This window comes from Mastomys coucha, unplaced genomic scaffold, assembly GCF_008632895.1.
Source record: "Mastomys coucha isolate ucsf_1 unplaced genomic scaffold, UCSF_Mcou_1 pScaffold12, whole genome shotgun sequence".
Taxonomy (NCBI): Eukaryota; Metazoa; Chordata; class Mammalia; order Rodentia; family Muridae; genus Mastomys; species Mastomys coucha.
Window position 1 is genome coordinate 71777704 of NW_022196894.1, and position 14520 is coordinate 71792223.

General features: G+C 36.0%; 1 protein-coding gene across 10 annotated transcripts in view; it reads right to left on the reverse strand.

Annotated features, from left to right (window-relative positions):
• Positions 1–14520, reverse strand: part of Robo2 (roundabout guidance receptor 2) — a 1164975-nt gene that overhangs the window by 633495 nt on the left and 516960 nt on the right. The gene's annotated exons all lie outside the window — the stretch shown is intronic.

Sequence of the window (14520 nt, forward strand, 5' to 3'; positions counted from 1 at the left end):
GTTTCCTGGGACTTAGTGTCTTTCCTTCCTACTGGTGTAATCTCTACACTTGGTTCCAATTTAATAAGAGAGAAAGAGATACAGGGCACAGTGGTTAATTGTAGAAAATGATTGCCAATAACTATTTTCTGAGGTCTGACAAGCCATCTGAAAAAATCAAACAGTACACAAAACTAGGTACAGTGTATTGTAATTAAGCATCACAGCTAATGGCCCTGGAACAAAACTCTGCTGGAAGACTCAGTGATTAGAAACACCTGCCGGTTAATAATTAGACACATCTGAGCAGAGAAGCAATTAATATAGAGGAACCCTCCCAGGAGAGAGAAAGCTGAGGAGTAAACAAAACAAGAATCATTCCAAGTTTTCCCCTTTAAAAGATTGTGCTAATAAAATATCACAATTGCTAAACTTTGAAAGACACAATACAGGCAGTACCTCGTAGTCTACTCGGTAGCATATTCTCTTCAACTCTCTGTACTCATAAACACATTGACTGACTTGAAGCATAAATGACTGCTTTACTTCATTTACCAAACAGCAAACAGTTCTAAGACCCATAAACAGTGCAGTATTAGGCAAAACAAAGACCACCAATTTTGACACATCTCTAACTTCTTAGAATTTGTATCTAAAATGTGCAAATTTTAAAGCTGAGTGTCTTACTGGCATTTTTCTGATGAACTGTTTATGAATTTAAACATTTAAAATTCTGAAATGTAAAAATGCTTTTGTTTTCAAACAGAAGCTTTTAGCTCATGTGAGAGCAGTGTTTCATTTTATAGTCAATAATCACTACTTATATATTTCAGTATTTCAAGCTCATACACTCTATTTCCTGGTCTTCTTTTGATCTTTATTATGTGTGCATATGTGAAGGTCTTAGTTATATTTCCTTACTCTGAATTCTCAAACTTATATGAATTTTGGCTGTAATTCTGCAATGCCCACATAACCTTCAGTTAGACCTGACTGACTGTTGGAAGTTGATTGTGCAAGTTCATGTTTTCAGGGGCTACAGCAAAGGCTAATGTATTCCTAAGCAGTATGGAAACATAATAAATTGGGAAGAAAGACATTAAAGCCATTAATAACAGCTCTGACCATGTGACCTGATCATTAGAGAAAAGCTTTAAGGAGTAAAAGTTCCCAGCAGTACAGAAATAGGTATCATGAATTATGAATCATCATGAAGTCCCTTTGAAAAACATGTAAAAGCCAAGCTCTAAATCATGATTTTGAGATCATTTCTATAATTTTTTTCTTATTTATAGTGAACTACTTGAAACAGAACCCCTGTGGATTTATAGCTATAGCAATTTTTGCAAGGTTAAGTATTAAATATATTACACATACAATTATTGTTTTGTTAATGTGTATAATTTTATTTTTTACAGAGATAAATGATAATTGGTTTAGATTAAACCTTTCTAGCTTCGGATAAGCACAGCCCAAGCTGACCATGGTTAAACCTATAGGTACCAAAGGTGATCCAACTATTTATTTCAGTATTATCATATGATCATTCCCAGTAAACACCTGTTTCAGAATATCACACATTTAAGCTTTGTTCTGATATTATAGCTCTCACTTCTTGTTCACATTTGAGAGCCTTAAACTCCTTACCCCCGTAGAGCTTCCTACAATTTTTGTTTGCTGTCTGATTTTTATTCTTATGTCATGGTACTGCACTTACAGTGTGATTTTCTTCTTCTTAATTTTGCCAAAAGAGATGGTCTGAAGCACTGTCTGTGATTAATTTTTCTTTTGTTGCCATCAATTCTTTGCCATGTAGATACTCAAAAGAAATAACCCACACATCTCATCTTGGAGGTTCTTATACACCCACTCTACACTCACCAAATCTGAAATTTCATGTTCAGAGGGAGACTCTCAGGTGCTCCAAATACACTGTAAAGTTTGAGAAGTACACAGTGAAGGCATGACATTTTCCCTCCACACATTTCCTGGTCTACACTTCCAATCTGAGACCATAGATTTAAAAAAAGGCTTGGAAATATAATAAAACAATGAAAGTTTGCAATAAGGTAGAAATACAGAAATTGCCTCACAGATTCTTTGTATTAATGAATATTTTGACTTGGTTTAATTAAAATTCACACAGAAAGAGTTAACTTTGTCAGTATTTTATTAAACTCTCTCCCCTCCACATTTCTTCTCATAAGTTCAATATATTCATTTTATTTTTAATGTTAGAAACATAGGTAATATTATTTTTGTTAATTAGTCCAGACAGAAAAGGTATCATGATACAGATTATCTGATCATAACAAACCTTTGTTCCATTTGTATTTTCATTATTAAGATGCAGCTTAAAGTTATGGGGTAGTTATGCTACCTGGCAGTCATTTCAACACCAGTTTTGTTCTGATAGAGTTTGTGGATGGGTGAATGACTACTACTAGTGTGCTTAGTGAAGTCCAACTCTGTTTCCTCCAAATACAAGGACTGTCTTTCTCTGTTGAATTAATGACTAAAAACATAGAACTCTTTGGAAAATATTTATTGGGTGATTTTCATAAACAATTTGTAAAGTTGAATTTACACTCAGATTTTCTTAATCAGTTACACGGAGGTAGCAAAATTACAGGTGTTACTGAATGTAAAACAGAGCAGTACATATGTATTCTGTTTTATAATTATTTCCATGGGTACTTTTCAAGGAAATCTTAAATTCCTTCCATTTAAACTTATTAAATAATATTAGAATACAAAGAAAAAAGAGTGAAGGTGGTATTGATGTTTCCTTCCAATGAATCAACAGCCACTCAAAGAAAAAGAACAGACCTCCTTTGTTTTAATTTTGTTTCTACTTCTTTTTAAGACTGGCTGCATAAGAGACTTTTAAAAACATTAAAAGATCTTTAATTATTAAAATACTTTAATAACTATTATATAAGAGGTAGGAAATATCTCTGTATATCTCCTCTATGGGTGTCTAGAAATATTACTATAATAAGGTGACTTTTTTTTTCTTTAAAGGTTCCTAGTAAGTCCTAGTGTGGAGTGCTATGGAAAAAACTGCTCCTCTCCAAATTAAACGTGAAAGCAACTGGCTATTAGCAGGCAATTAAGAGTAACAAGGCCATAAGGCTGTCATTGAAATCAGATAGGATTGGTAGCCTTACCTAAAGGCAAGATTTATCTCTCTACTGGTACACTAAGCATAAGACTGGTAAGCAAACAGAAGGCAGGAAAGGGTAACAGGCCTGAAAGAAACTAAGGCATCATGTCACTAGTCTCATGGTCTGTAGTCTTCAGAGTGATGATCATGCTTCTGTTGTTTACAGCACCCTGGCCACAGTACATCTTTATGGCAGGAAGGACAGCAAAGAAAGCCAGTTGCTTATAACAGTATATTATATATAAATACCTAGTGTGGCAGAGATTATTTAACACCTTAAAGTAGGAGGATTTAACCCAAAACTATCATCTCTGAAGTTACATTGTACACTAAGAAATAAAGAAAGAGCATCTGCTATGAGTCTTCTCTTTACCACATTTCTCTGCCTTCTTCCTTCCTGGCCGAGCCTCACAGTTGTCAAATCCTTCTCTATTTCCATCTTTAGTATATAGTACTTTAGAAATTCCATGTCCTGCAAACAGAGGGTACAAAAGTAGCTGGTTTGGTATCCAGTTGAATAACAGAGTAGGCTGGAGAAAAAGAAAATTTAAAGATGTAAGAATTTGCATATGATTTAGACAAGTAGCATGTAGAGTGCCATTTTGGGTCAGAGTCAGAATATTTGTGAGAAGAAAAATATTGTGTTAACCTTGTGGATCAGTACAGAGAATGGTCTCATGTCTGGTAGTGTTGTAGTGTTCAGAGTATGGCGTCTATCTGCCACAAAAAATTAAATAAATAAAAATATAAAATAAAAGACAGAAGAAGCCTCTAGAATTGGCAAAATGTCATCCTTTACAAAATGGACCCTCTCTAGACTTTCTGGAACCCGCTTTGCTGACACCACAGTTTTCCTACCAAAGACCGAATTTCAGACCTATGATCTCCTGAATACAAATACAGTAAAAATTCCTCCTCCTGGGAAGCCCCTATCCCATCTGCCCCGCCTCTACTTCTTTGAGGGTGTTCCCCTCATAGACAAAGAAGGGAAAACACTGCACAAATGTGTATCCTATCCACAAGAACAGACCTTGTTCAAGATTTAATAGATTGCTATAAATGTATTCACATCACCTCTTAATTCTACAGTATAAGTCATGAAGTTACATGAGTTTTCATACCACAGCCTCAAAGAGAGCATTTTCATGTTAAACCACTAGGCAAATCTTGTACAATATGAGTTCCGTTTTATAGGAAGTGTTTTACTCAAGTATTCCCAGTATTCTGAATATCCCAGAACTCAATTGATGGCCCAAGTTCGGAACAGATGGTCTCTATCGGTAAAGATATTTGGAAGCAAGTCACTGGGGAAAGCATTTAAAGCTTATACATGCTCCATACTGTGTTGTTCTCTGCTTCCTGGTTTCCCCTGATGTAAAGTATTGTCACCATAAATTTAACTGCATCATGGTGGACAGAATCCAGGAGTCTAAATAATTTTTTCTCCATGAGTTGTTTTTATATGGTAGTATGGTTGCATCGATGAGAAAAGTAACTGATACAGGAAAATAAGTGAACCAAAAACTGTCTGCTCAAATGACCATCATTTCTTTCTTAAGCTGCATCCCTAGACTAGAACGACTGTGATGCACAATGGTGGGGATGAAGGTACCCCAAAGCTCCTCCTCTTTTTGGATATTAGAACTGAAGGACGTTGTTGTATTGAAAGCTTGTGAATTAAAATACAAAGATGAGATGATGTTTATCAACCTCACCCCATGCTTTTTCCCCCAAATTAAATTAACAATAAATCAAGAAAAGAGATATCATATGACATGTATATAAAGAAAATATCTAATAAAAATGAAAAAAAGAAACATTACGGTTTATAAGGGATATCTCTAGGCAATGAATAAAAGAAAAGAAATTTTAAGAAATCATCTCAGCGCGATATATAAAGCTTCTCCCTTGTTTGGCGTTAGAAGACACTTGATGGATGATCTGAAGCCTGGCTGGACAACAACGGAGTTAATGGTTCTTGGAAGTCAGGGGCACTGTTTTTCTTTTTATTGGTCTGAAAACAAACAACCAGCTCTTCCTCAAAGCATTCACCCCAAAGCTCTTGTTTAATCTAATGGTACTTAAATTCTTTTCCTCCTTCACACAGATTCCCAGGATGGCTTATCTCCTCAGTCAATCAATTGTGGCTAGTTTACTAAAGCATTCCCCTCTTTAACTGGGTTGTCCCAGGGAAATTTACATTCTTTAGACTACTTTTGCCAGGCTTCTGTTTAGATATTTCTCCAATCTATTTATCTTAGCCAGTGCCATTCTCTACTTCAAGGCCACCAGGGTCAATCATCAAATTAGGAGGAGACTTGAGTCTTGCCCTTCTGGGTGGTAACCTTCAGATGCTCATTCTGCCTCTGGTAATAAGAAATTTGGGAGAGGGGGTGCAAAATAAATTCTTCCCCTATTATCCACAGCTCCTTAGTCAAATGGAGCAAATTTTGTGAGAAAGCTTTCAGAATGGAGTTTGCATTCAAAGTCTGTGCCAAGGTTGTGGATGTTTAGTTCTGACTTTTTGTTCCTGCCACCAGCAAAACAAAGTGTTTGTGAAGAATTGAGAATTGCCACATGTTTGCAGAGAGCATATTGTTTAATTGATTCCATAATTCAAAGAACACTTCATAAAAGAAATTATAAATTGAAGCAGAAAGTTTTGTTGACTCTAGAAGGAAGCATGAAGGTTTCTAAAGATCTTCTGAAATGTTCTCAGAAATCTCTGCTTATCAAAGACAGTTCTTAAAATCTAAAGTAATTCCTATGACTTGCAAACCATTACGAACATCCTTTCTCACAGGATTGAAATAATTAAAATATTAATGAAGCTTTCAATTGCTTTTTTACTTGCTGCAGGGCTCATGAACTTCACCTTAATAGAGGCGATTGATATTGACTGATCTATTGCAAGTATCATTTATTAACCTGTGTAATGTTTAATATGCACTAAAATTAATCTTGGTTTAATGTTCTTTTATGAATAAGAAATACCTGGATATCTTTTAGTTATGTAAGACTTAAAAATTTAAGTCAGACTTTTCATAAAATTTGGAATGCTGAAATTTCATGAGTTTTTGGAATATACCAGGACACCGGTTGATACAGTATTCTTGAAACTGTCAGCATCTAACTTTATTTACAATGTTTCCATTGACATTGTTTACCTTGGTCCAATGAATGATTGTTTTTTTCTGCACATATATGAATCTGCTAAGGCTGAATGTAAACCATTTGGCACACACAATACAATATTTCTATTTCATAAAAGAGATATATATGTACTCAAACTTTAGATATACAAATATTTTTTTCTTTCAAATAAATTTGCAGTTATAAAGAAATCTAGGGGTCTTGAAAGATGGTTTGGCAGTTGAGAGCACTGTTGCTGTTGCAGGGGACCTGCTTTTGATTCTCAATGCTCACATTCCTTGTGATTCACAACCACTTCTAGAGGATCTCAGGCCCCCTCTGACCTGTGGATACCGCCCAAACATATAGAGGACATAATTGTATATGGGTATAACATTGATATATAATAAAATGGATAATTCTAAAGAATAGAAAGACTACTTAGTTCTAATTTTCTTTCAACTTTTAAAAAAGGTAATTACTTTTTATTTATTCTTTGCATTGTATGTGTATATTATGTGTTGGGCATATTTATCTTGGTCTCCCACTGTTGGCATTTTGTTAGGCTCCACCCCACAGTGACCTGGCAAAAGCCAGGTGTGACTGACTCACTATAAAAGGGAGTGCTTACCCTCTCTTCACTCTCTTGCTCTTTTCTCTTTTCTTACTCTTGCTTCTTGCCACTTCCCCTCTTCTCTCTCCCCATTCCCCTCCCCCTCTCTCTCCAAGTGCTTATGGCAGGCCTCTACTCCACTATTCTCTCTCTCTCTCTCTCTCTCTCTCTCTCTCTCTCTCTCTCTCTCTCCCTCTCCCTCCCCCCTGCCTTTCTCTGTCTCTCCTACCCCCTCAACTCTGCTCCATGGCCTGAATAAAGTCTATTCTATATTATACTGTCATGTGACTGGTATCTCAAGGGGAAGGAATGCCTTATCATGGGCCAGCAAAGGCACCATCTTCCTCCACTCCATACTGAGCCTCCACCAAATATATCTCTGATCTTTCTATCTCTTTATAAAACACAATACCCACTATCTATCTATCTATCTATCTATCTATCTATCTATCTATCTATCTATCTATCTATTTATCTATCTATCTGTCTAATCCATCCATCCATCCATCCATCCATCCATCCATCCATCCATCTATCTATCTATCTATCTATCTATCTATCATCTATCATCTTTCTTTCTTTCTTTCTTTCTTTTTCTTCCTTCCTTCCTTCCTTCCCTCACTTATCTTTTTTTCTCTCTCTTTTTCTTACTTTTTTCCATCTTTCTCCTTCCTTTCATCCCCTTTACTCCCTAGACAATTACACTTCTGTTTCAATGTCACATATTTGTGCATGATTTTATGTAGCTATAGAAAATCTTGATGCTTCAAATATGAGTGGATAAACAACTGATGAACTTCATGTCGAACTTTCTTACATGCCAAGTTTTGTCTCTCATACTTTAAAAATATAGAAAATACACTTAAAAAACAACCATAGGTAATAAGAGTCTACAATGTAGGGTAGTGTAAAAATCAAAGATGTCCAAGCTGGACTGTCCATTTAAATACAGCATGATGATCCTGCATGCTTCGTGTATTACACATCACAATTTTCTCTTATTTCATAAAATAAATGGAATTTCAAATTGCCTATTCATTTTAAATTTGGGGATGAAATAATACCTGAATTCTGTTTATTTGTTAGTACATTTAATTGTTTAAATTAGGATTTTTCAAATGCAGGCGGTGGATTAGGCACCTGGGTGACAACAGTGCATAAGATGTGTTTTCACGGAGTTCAGACTCTGGCAAGGGTCTGCTATCTAGAATAGAAGCTTCCCCTGGACTTAGAGTGTTGAATAACCTATAAAGTTAAGTATATGTGCTTAGTGGATATGTGAGCATAACAGAAAACTTCTGAACAAGTGATTCTAGATAATGTAAGGTATTATAAAAATGGAGTATGTAAAATGGAGTGTTAAAAATTTGAGTTTATAAAATTGAGATTTCAGATGCCAAATAAGATCAAATGCATCAAACTTCAGATCTAGAATGATAACATGCAATTTAAAAAAAAAAATACCTCCCAGGAGGTTCTGATAAATACCAGAATTGCACTTCTGAAAAATCATCTTTCTTATTTGGTATGCACCCAAAGAGGTCAGTTCTTAAACTTTATTTTTCATTTATTTTTTGTGTATTTTTGGCATTTTTATCTTAAGCTTGTTTTCACAAGACCACAGAGTTATTATTGATGCATTCACAAGTCTGTAGTATCACTGGCAGAGACAATTATCTTAATACACCAATGAGAAGAAATACTGAATTAGTACCATATCAATGATTCCCTTGGCAAATGATTTTTTTTATTGTTTCATAGTATAATCAGTGTTTTCTTTCAGTTTATTTTTTGTGAGAATAATCTATCTTAGAAATATATTCTGTTTTTTTTTCTAGTTTTGTTCTAGAAATGCAACAAAGAGGTTTTAGATTTTAATTATCTTACCATCCTTTATATCTCAATATTGAGTATAACCTAAAGTTGAAAGTTAGCATTGGCCCTTAGCACAGTGGCATATCTAACAAACACTGCTTACTTCTGAACCTTCATAGTAATCTCATTCTGTGCATTCAAAGGAATTTCAGATTTAAGAGGCTTCATAAACATACTACTGCATTCCTTTAATTATCTATTATCTTCACTCCTCAGTTGTATTCATCAGTACTTGTCATAACCATCAGTAACATGATCTAAAAGTTCTTTTCTTGTTTAAATACCTATTTATGTTCATAAATTTGATGATTTCTCAAAACAAATATATATGTACAACAATACCAAACACAGGTTTTGTAGACAACGGGTTAAGGGTACACTTTAGGAATAGTTTTCTCCTAATCTCTTGGTACCAGAGAGCTTTAAATCTTCAGGTAGTTTGTGGATGTTTTAAAAGCCAAATGAGAATCTGTTAACAATGCTGCCTATATTGAAGGGACTCAAAAGATGTAGTAGAAACTCTGATGCCTAAGAATGGGATAAAAGATGGTGGATCATCTTTTTTGGTATATGTCTAAGAGCTACCAGTATAGCTGGTTCTTAGGCAGAACTATTCCCAATTTTTGGAGAAACTGCCAAATTGTTTTCCAGGGTGCTTATACAAGTTTGCAATTCCACCAGCAATGGAGGAATGTTTCCCTTTCTCAGTGCGCTTACCATAATGATCATATAGAGATGTGCTTAATTATGGGCCCATAAGGTTAAATATTTGCCTGGGGAAAATAAACCATGTGAGAAAGAAAAACAACCATCAACAAACAAAGAAAAACCAAAAGCAAAACAAACAAGCTTCAGAGAGTTATGATCCAGTTACTTGGAACATTTGAAGAAATAAAAGTGAAACTGTATGTTTTATGACTCTGCGATGAAATAGAGAGAGTCTTGATTTATTTAGGACCATCTCCTATAGAACCACAACAATGAATGGGGTATCATTCCACAAATCTGAATGTTGACACCACTGAAGCCAGCTGCTCTTGGTTATACATCAGCTTTGCCCTACTTCAGTAAGTCTTTTAAGATTGAGAATTTTAAAATTCCAGTGAATAAGCATATTAACCATAAACAATTTGTAGAGATAACATAACTATCCATCAGTGACCTTAAAGCTTGAGTGAGAAGGGATCCAACAAAACTTGTCAAGGGACACCTGTGCATCACCTCAACAAAGTGAACACCACAAACCTACAGCACAGTCCTTTGCTTATGGGAGGTGATCCAAAGCTATAATTAGCTGCATGAAATGGCAATCTTGGTTATGGTTAGATTTTTTTTTCCTTTCAATTTGATTATAGAGAATGGAGCAGAATAGATTAGTGATATTTTCTAATGGATATTATCAATTATACTGATAAAACAAAATCCAGGGTACTTCAAATGAACACCTGTCCAGATTACACAGACTATTCAACAAGTGGCACACAGATGTTGATTTGTTGCAGTAAAAATGTTACATAAAGTAACAGCAAAACCAAATTGCAAGTCTGTATTTGAAGGAACCCAGAGGCAGCTAACATTACTTGGTCTTGAATGCCAGTTAGATCACTTGTGTCACTTTGGAATGGTAAATGAGCTCTTTACCTCAGCTTTTTAATTGATGTAACAAGAATGATGATTTATATTGCTCAGAACTTGGTGGGAATTAAATAATTTAATGAATATGCAAAAACCTAAGAAGAGGACAAAGTTTTACAAAGATTAACCACTTTTAGATGTGATTTTCTTGTCTTGCCATTTCTGGGAAGGAGTGTCTATTTTAGTATTCTAAGCTATGTTGATTTGAAAGTAAAATCTTTATGTATTCATAATATTACTAATACAAGTAATTATTTTAATTTGTCATTGGTTTCATTATATACCAAAGAGATGAAACATATAATTAGCTAACTGCATATTTGTTGTCTGATAAATGCTTAAATTTCAGCCCATCCTATTGTTTGCTACAAAATCACTTCCTGATTTGAGATGATTCAAAAAGATTGAGGAGATTATATTTAAAAACATATATGTATACCCATGTAACAACAATTAATTAAACAAGAGGTAAGGAATTAGAATGAGGGTGGGGAGTAGTATAGGAGAAGGTTTGGAGAGTGGAAAGCAAAAAAGAAAGGTAATGTATTATAATCTCAAAAATTAAAAATAGTAAACCAAAAATGTGGTCAGAAGCCAAACATACTCCATCTTGGGACAGTCCTTCATCTATCCATCTGAAAAAAATTAAACAAAAATCAAAACAAAGCAAAGAGCCTGAGAACTTGATCTGCAGCAGAACCCAAGTACCAGGAAGGACCCCATGGCTTGTCCTTGGCCTGCACCCCAGAGTTACTCCCTAGCTACTTCTAACCAACAGTTAATTAAAGATTAGTCCGATTGTTTCAGGTGTACTTCCAGACCATTTGTGATTGTTCATGGTCTTGCTTCAGAACACCCACCTGTCGGCTTACAACAGTCATTGTATTAGATATTTTCCAGGCTAGACACCAGCGCCCCCTCCCCCATACACGCTTGTTCCCAATTCCTATAAAACATTTTCCTCCTGAAGGTTCAAGGCTGCTCTTCCTTCCCACCCTTCTGTGTCAGGATTGGGCTGGAGGAGAATTCAAGCCTGCACTTGTAATAAAGAGACTCTAAGGCAACTGCATGGGAGTCAGCTCCTGTTTTCTTTTGGGGATCGAGGCACAATGGCAGTCCAAGTTTATTTACTTTCATTGTGATTGGCAAATCATTTATTATTATAAACAATCTTAAAAGTATTTATTACTGGAATTTATCCTTGTGACTTTTATATTCTATTTACTTAGGATTTATTTTTAATTGGATCTTTTCTTTATTTACATTTCAAATGTTATCCCTTTTCCCAGTCCCTCCCCCGCCCCTGAAACCCTCTATCACATCCCCCATCCCCCTGCTTCTATGAGGGTGTTTCTGTACCCTCCTCCCTGCCCCAGCTTTCCTCTACACTGGGGCACTGAGCCTTCATAGCGCGAAGAGCCTCTCCTCCCATAGATGCCTGACAAGGCCATCCCCTGCTGCACATGCAACTGGAGCCATAGGTCCCTCCATGTGTACTCTTTGGTTGATAGTTTAGTCCCTGGGAGCTCTGGGGGCTCCAGTTAGTTGATATTGTTGTCCTTCCTATGGAGTTGCATACCCCTTCAGCTCCTTCAGTCCTTTCTCTAACTCCTCCATTGGGACTCCGGGCTCAGTCCAATGGCTGGCTGTAATCATGTTTGTCAGGCTCTGGCAGAGCCTCTCAGAAGACTCTGAGAATCTGGCTGCTGTCAGCAAGCACTTCCTGGCATCCACAATAGAGTTTGGGTTTGGTGACTGTATATGGGATGGATCCCCAGGTGGGGCAGTCTCTGGATGGCCTTCCCTTCAATCTCTGCCCTACACTTTGTCTCTGTATTTCCTCCCATGAGTATTTTGTTTCCCCTTTTAAGAAGGACTGAAGCATCCACACTGGTCTTCCTTCTTGAGCTTCATGTAGTCTGTGATGTAGTAATATCAAAGTCTATATCTAGTATATCATATGATCAGAAAAATGACTGTGTAAACTGTACTATTTTTAAATAGTGGGTTGTACTTTGTTATCTAGAGAGTTTCCTATAAGTTTTGATGTGTTAATGGATATATCAAACCTACATTTGAGAGAAGCTGTATTCCTTTCTTGGTCATAAAGGAGCACAGAATCATGGAATCACGGAAATCATAGAGGATAACAAATAGAGAAAGAACTTTGTTTGGAAAGGTGAGTAGAATGGGGTTTCTGTTAACTAGACAAACTCTGATTTTGAGATATAAGAGAAGAAATTTAGATTTTATTTTTAGGGAAAACGAAGATTCAGAAATAAAGTAAAGTTCATTGCTGAGATGAGACCGTATTAGACAGAAAATAATTAGTTTGACTTATAAAACTGAAATATGTATGTAATTATCATGCCTAAAAAGTTGTTAACATTTTTTTGCCTCCTGCCAATAAATGTGCTTACTATTATCTGCAAAAGCTATTTCTAAAATGAAGAATGTGTTGTCTGATGATTTAGAATGAATGCTGGAAAGGGATGATGCTACAAAACCTATAGTGCCATTAAAATGTCAATCCTTACCCAGTGGCTTCTTCTGGAGTGAAAGAAAAGCTTCTTGTGGGATGGTGTGAATGTGTCCCCTATAATATCATGGGCTAGAAGCTCTATGTCCAGTGTGATAGTATGAAGCTATGACAGGATCCTTAAGAGGTAGATAGATGGAGGATATTTAGATAATATTTGGGGGTGGGGGAGGTGATAAAGTTCTTCCTCAGCCCAGGTACATTTCTACTTAGGCAAGTTTTGATGGAAGCAAAGCTTCTTCTTGAATGACTCTGAGAGTTTAAATATCACATATTGCCCTCTCCTCTGCACCTAGCTCTCCCCCTCCCTGTCTCTTCTCCATGTGGGGTCATGCCAAGAGAACTCACGACTAGTGGATGAAAATATGCTTTGCCTGACTTGAAAATTCAGTCTCTAAAAGGTGAACGAAATCAACACCGCATGCCTGTGACCACAGAAAAGAAACTGCCATGACTAAGATACATGGCATGAGAAGTTCTGGTTGTTATTTTTGTTACTAGCCTCAAATATGATGACTCCTACTGCCAATCCAAAATCTGTAGAGAAGAACCCTTTCTGGTGGGAAGCATTCTTAATCTTACTTTTCATATAGCTCAGGCCATGAGTTAAAGTTTTACAACAAAATGTAAATATTTGAGCAGGCTGATATGGTAACAATTTTTCTCCAAATAAGCATTATGTTTATTTTCATAATTCCTTCTTAGAAGTTCTTTCTTACCTGAAATAGTTGATGTACAGAAAGTATAAGAAGTCAGTTAATGCAACCACTATTGAGAATCTTCACATTTTTTTCATGAAAGAAATGTGGATATAAAGCATATGTTAGATGCCTTTTCACCCTGTGAAGTAGCATACAATAAATGATGCCTCTCTGTATTTACCCAAACTGGGTAGAGAAGTAATGAGATTCAAAGGTTAACTTTCTATGAGACAAGTATCCTTAAGTAGAAACTATGGAGACTGAAACAGAGAAATAACTAAAGCAGGCAGAGCATCTTACATCTTATACATCTCTTTAAAAATGTCCCTATCCTTATCGGTCCCTTGACGCTCAGTGCCATTAGTCTGATACTGAATTTCATAGGATGCATACACATCCTCTTAACATGCCTTGGTAACTAAAGCACAGACCAATGATTTATAACAGTAGAAATGATATGTTTTTACTGAACGAGTTGATCATTAAGAATAAAGTTCAAGTTGACAGTTTATTGTCTGTCATTTCCTTCTGTCTTCTAAAATACTTGTAACCTAGGCTAGACCTAATACTCTCAAACATATAAACAATGAACCTCTGCCCAATTGAACCAGCTTCCTGTGGTTTTCATTGTTCGGTAATCACACATTTGAGTTAAAATGTATCTGGTCTGACTATGAGACAGTTCCCTCCATACTTCAAATCACTCACTAACTTTATCCTTCCAGGAGAAATGGCAGAACAATTAACACACAGTTCATTAAATGGGAAGAGCAAGCCCTTGAGAAATCCCAGGGCTCTGGGAAGTAGTTCGGAAGTGCAGGTGTGTCTACTTACAACTTGTATGGGTGGGGAATCATCATACTTCACTCTTGCTCATCCT